The following is a 6,000-nucleotide window of genomic DNA, read 5'->3' as shown; positions in this document are numbered from 1 at the left end:
CTGCCCACATCTCATAATTGTTGAGCAATTCAGATAGGCCTGGTGTTATGCCTGTTGACAGCTATTTTTACCGCAGTTGGAGAAATAGTTGCGCTTTGTATTCAGGATCAAGAATGGGGACAACAGAAAAATGAGCATATGAACATAGCTGTACAGGTTGTTTTTTAATAGTTATTATTAGTTTACTTTGTTTTAATCAAACCTGAACAAAGTTTCTAAAAGTGTCAGACTGAGTGAATAAAGGGAAACAAAACAGGAATTCGGTCAGAGTGATTATCAGGCTATCTCCATTGAGAAAACATGTTTGTATATTAGGAGGCCAGTGAGAGACGGGGCTGTGGTTACTGCAGCAGTCGCTGTTGTAGGGAAGGTTGTGATTAGGGACTCTGTGATCTCCCGTGCATGTTACACCCTCATTTTGTGAAGCTTCTCGCATGTGTGTCTGAGGAGACACGTTGCAGCCGAAAAGACTGACGTTTACCGTTTAAGAAATGTGAACAGTGTTTAAAAATGGGCATTACTGTTTATCAGTTGGTGTCTTATTCAATGTTATATTTAATTTGGAACAAAGCTGTTACGGTGAGTTCGAGTGTCAGACAAAAGCTTCTCCTTCAACTGCGTCACTGCTTTTATCACTTGGCCCTTTTTTTTGTTCGTCATCCATTCAGCCTCCAGCAAAAAATAATCCTTGAGTTAAACACAATCCGTGGACTATTTTACAAATAACCGCAAATGTTTGATGTCAATATACAAATGTGGGCCAATGCATGTGTCGTTTGCTCGTGTTGATGCAGCTGCTCTCAGGAAAGATGCCTTTCGTACTGATCTGAAATATGCATCATTAAAGAATGTCAAGACAGGACATTCAGATTTGATCTCTGTGACAAAATGTTTTGTTTTTTGTTTCCTTGTTCACGCCACTCCCTTTGCCTGTAAACACGCGTATCAGACGTTGAGCCTGCACACACACCGACAACACCTGTGATTGTGACTTTCCACAAGGTCACCGAGGCTGGAGCCCTTCCAAAGTCAACAATACGCATAACACGTGGCCAACTGTTATTTCCGGCTCAGTGAAAAGAAAATCTTTGTTTTGGGAGAAGATAGCTGATAAAGCTTTACATTTTCGAGGTTAAGGCTTAGTTACAGCATTTCCTGCTTTTTCCCCCCCTTTTTTTCCTGTCTTTTGTTGCTCCTCTGGCTGAAACACATCACATGTGACTGTTGACCTAATTTTCATCCATGAATGAGGAATTGAAAACAAAAACAGAGGCAAGGCAAATGAGGGTAATTTGCCGTGAGTTAACCCTCCCCTCACGTACATGCACACACACACACACACACGTAGACATACACCCACCCCCACCGCCCATGCACATACACACACACACTGTACCGTCCTGGGCCCCTGACTGAGCCCTCCAAAATCAAAACAAACATTCCACACTCCCCTGCCCAGATCCCACAGAAACACAGGCTGCCGTGTGTTACTCGAGTATAACTAAAGGCAGCAGGTTGCCTAGTATTGTGTAATACCGTCCCCAGTGCTTTCCAACCTACACCACAACACTGATGGCTTGAGATATACCCTCTGTGAATGCAGCGTTTGCAGCCAAAGTGGGAAAAAAAAGTGTTTTTTCATCGTAGACAAAACACAGCACAACTAAAAGGTGTTATTTGTGTCAAAAGTGTGTTACAGGAAAGGTTCTGTTTTTTTCCCCTTGAAAATACAGAAGAATTTTATCTGTTTATCTGTCATATTGTAATACTCATTACACATTACCAGTAAAAGGTTCACCATGATGTGTCATAAAACCTCTGATAGCCATCAAGTCAATATTTAGACGAGATTAGCACAGTTTCATTTACAACACTGGCTCTTTTATATGTCCGCTTTCCTCTTGCAGCTCGACTCTGATGTTCTCAATGCAATTGTTTTGTTTAGCTGAATTTTGCAATGATGTATCATCACAGAATATAAGCGCATTCCCCTTCAGTTACTTAATCGCCCTTTGTCCCTTATGGTGAACCATTATCATGAAACCGAGATGTTGTAAATATAATAAATGCTCCAAACATCTTCTCAATATCAGTAAAATAGGGCTTTATTGTGATGATTGGGCTCCTGATGACAAATAGATCAATTTCATCATGAACCTGGTTCAAATTCAAAGTAACAATAAATTTTTGTATTAATCATTCTTCACACAAATTACATTCATTTATCCCGAGCTCACAGAGGATCACAGTCATACATCTCATATGAATGGAAAAGGTGTTTGCATGTGTCTATAGGTTGTGGCAAAGATAGACAGGGGATCTCAACCCCATAATCGTATTTTACCAACACAAAGACATAATTTATTAAAATGACAATAAATATTGTTTTGTCCACTGCAAAGTATCTGGCACCAGACCACCCAAAAAAAACACTGCACATTATACCGAGTTTCCTTACAACAACACGTTAGTCTACCCAGATCACAACAGCTTCAGGCGCAGCTTTGTGGACCAATGAACTGATGGACCAACTGAATGAGTTACAGAGCTGCTGGTTGCAGCTAAACATGTTACACTCTTAGGTGTCACATGTTATCATAAACTTCATAAATCCAGGCACATCATAAATGTATGGTTCATGAGTTATGAAAAAGGGCAGGGCTAGCTCAGCAATAAAAAGGAACTCTGTTTAGTCTAATGATGCCTCCCACGACATCCGGTTCAGGAGTTATAAAGGGGAGCGTGGCAAAATGGGGTGCGTTTACGTATGGGTATTTCTTTGTGTATGTGTCTTTCTACAAATGTTGGTCATGTTACATGAATCCATTTAGAAGTTTTGCGCTTTTTTTGTTACAGGCCACTGCCACGCCCTCTTTTTGCCACATGGCATGGACAAGTTAATCATCTGTTCTTGTTCTCATGACCAACCTTTCCACAAAATCTTGCAAGCCTGTGAGTCCATTTGAAAGTTATACACCCTTTTGCCATAGGCCACTCCAATTGCCATGCCTCCCTTCAGCTAATTGGTATGACCACAAACACACACACACACTTGATCTCCATGCCAAATTTCTGCTTCCTAGGTTGAAAATTGGGCGGCCAAAGGGTGGGGACAATTTATGAGGACCGACCAAACAACAGAGCGAGTTATAGAATGCAATGCAGCTAATGAATACAAGGTGAAACAGCTAACGGAAAACAACTTATTTTTTATCTTTACTGTCACTAGATGTCAGACTATTTGATACTAGGCTGCATCAGTGCTGCAGTGTTATTGCAGTTGTGTAATCTTGGTCAAACAATGTTGTCCCACTCCTGGCAAGCACCATGTCTTTCATTCTTTGACTTATTGTCTCGGTCTTTGTAATAGCTGGTTTAGAGATGTAATTGGATTCTAAATATTTTACATTTGTTAAGCAGAAGTATTGCACAACAGACCCATTTCAAAACAAACTACTGATTCATAAATGTATATCAGCCAATCCCACGTCTCCCTGCCAGTCCAGGCATCTCCACCTGAGGAAGTGACTTGGCAGGCGGTGGCACCCGGTGTTGCTGTGAGTGTGGGTGGCTCTGGAGGGCTCGGGTGGAGCTGGATGAATGCACAAACAACAGAATTTGCTGTGCTTGTGTCACCCCCATCTCTTGCATCACTTGTAACTGTGAGTTAACCCTCTGTGTGGCAGGAAGGTGCAGGTAGGGCTGCTTTGTGTGTGTGTGTGTGTGTGTGTGTGTGTGTTTGGGTGGGGCTGCAGTGGGGGTGTTATGCTGAGCACATTTATCTTTTTTTTTTGTTGCAGTTAGTCGATGGCCCAACAGGGAGGAAGTCCATGGTGCGAATGACACAGGCGGCTCTTTGTTTTTACTCGTTGCAATGTTTTCCCACCCCCTCTCTGTGCCCTCTGGGCCTCCATCACCATTCATGCCTCCTTCCTCGCCGACTCCCGTTTGGGCTGTGGTTATTGCAGATTCATACTCATACACCTGTCTTTGCTTTCTCCATCTCCCTCTCTCTGGACTGTTTTGTGGTGTGAGCTGGCAGAACCTGACATTGCAGTCACAGCCCTCGCCCAGGTCGGTTGCTGCGTGCCAGTCAGTATTTGCATTCTGCTTTGCTAAGGAGGAGGACTAGCAGCAAGGATCCCACTGCACTGCAGGTGTAGGTATATGCGGTGAGGGATAATTCAGGCTCCATTTGTAGGTTTTGTCTTCAGCAGATATCAGGACTGGACATGCTGTTAAAATATGTGTCATATGAATATAGTGATAAGTGAATCAGAGGTTGGGGATTTACTGACTTGTTAGATGAGTCAGGCTTTGTTCTTTTCTCAGGCTGCTCCCATTTCGTATCACATGGTGTTACACACACACTTTTTGTTGGAAATACTTTGAGTTTGTAGCTTGTGTTTTTTATTCATGGGAAATAAGCCACTAACTTGCCAGTACGTATGACAAAATGCCACTACTTCCTAAATAACTAGTTGCAGGTCAGTAAGGTCTTGTGTGTGTGTATGCATGACCTAGAGAATATGACGAAGACAGTGAAGGGGGGGCTACAGTGGGGCCGAAGCTAAATCGGGGCAAGGCCACTCCCTGTCCCAGTTCTATTCACTCCACAGCTGCTTCAGACCAGATTGAATGTGGGTGAACAACTGCACCAAGCTTTTAATGTCCACCTCATTTCTCACTGCTACTATTTGATTAAACCACATATTCTGTCACTTCATTTCAACCTGAAAATGCTCACGTAAAAAACATTTGTGTTTTTAAAAATGTTCCTCTTTTTCAACACGTCTTTCTCTCCTTCCTCACTTCATTGTGCTGTCTTCACTTATCTCTAACTTTGCCTCTCAAAGCTCTTCCTTCGCTTTTCCTTTTACTTATATTGTTTCTGCCTCTGATCAGACAACACTCTGCCTGTAACCTCTTCATAACAAGGGGTGGGATGTGTAGTGAGCCTCAAGCTACAAGCTAGTTATGTAAGCAGAAAAGGTTTTTTTTCTTTACCTTTTGATTTGCGTTTTCTTTTGACTGGCTTCAAATACCAGAATACATTTCCAGGAATGTCAGGGTTTTTTTTTTTTTTTTAAAGCAAAAACCTTTGTGTTTTGTTCTATTTGTGTAATGATAATGTTTTAATTTGCCAGACTGTAATTTTAGGAGACCTTGTAATGAGAACTTCCAGTGTCAGATAGTGAACTGTTGGAAATTGTGCCTTTAGCGTTGTGTGAACTTTAGACAAGTAGGTCATGTCAACAGCAGTGTGGTGAAACTGTGTGCCTCATCACTTCACATACAGCACATATGTATTCAGTATGTTTGCATGTTCACATGTACGTTTGTATGCACAAGTGTATTTGCTTTGAAGCTGTTAATGCATGTAGGTGCAGCAGGTAAGAAGGAGGTCAGTGATGGAACCACGTTACCAGTTGACAGGTCTGCTGTCTGAGTTTACTCCTTATTAGCATCCAGTGCAGGTCACTGTACACCCGCTTCAGTATGTAATGACATACAAAGCAAATGTGGTCACGGCTGTACTTCACAGTATGCAAGCAGGGGAATCGTCTGTGTTACCTGAATCTGACCTGACTTTGCAAGCATCCTGGAAACCTGCCCCAGAAATGTGTCAGAAGCTTCTAGTGTGTCATCGTGGAAACAAACCATATGTCTTCAGTCCTGGGGTCCCTCTCTGTTCCCTCCTATTCTGCTCTCTCATTCTTCTCTCACTCTCAACCACCTCTCCCCTGCCTCCCTCCCTCCTTTCCTGCTCCACTAACCTAAACTTTCCCCAGGCTGAGATGGGGGAACCAGGTAACACGAGAGCCCTGTTTCTGCTCTGTTTGCCAAGAGCATCTCTGCCGCCAGAGACAAACAGGAGTGACACGGATGGAGCCATAACCTTCATCGATCCATTCACCAGCGAGCTCCCTCTCTTTACTTCTCCTTTTCCACTCTCCTCCCTTCCCGTGCACACTGACCTACTTTTCCTCCTGACCTGTT

The sequence above is a fragment of the Morone saxatilis genome, unplaced genomic scaffold (assembly GCF_004916995.1).
Source record: "Morone saxatilis isolate NCDOM2014 unplaced genomic scaffold, NCSU_SB_2.0 Contig14, whole genome shotgun sequence".
NCBI classification, from domain to species: domain Eukaryota; kingdom Metazoa; phylum Chordata; class Actinopteri; family Moronidae; genus Morone; species Morone saxatilis.
This window is presented reverse-complemented; position numbering follows the sequence as displayed.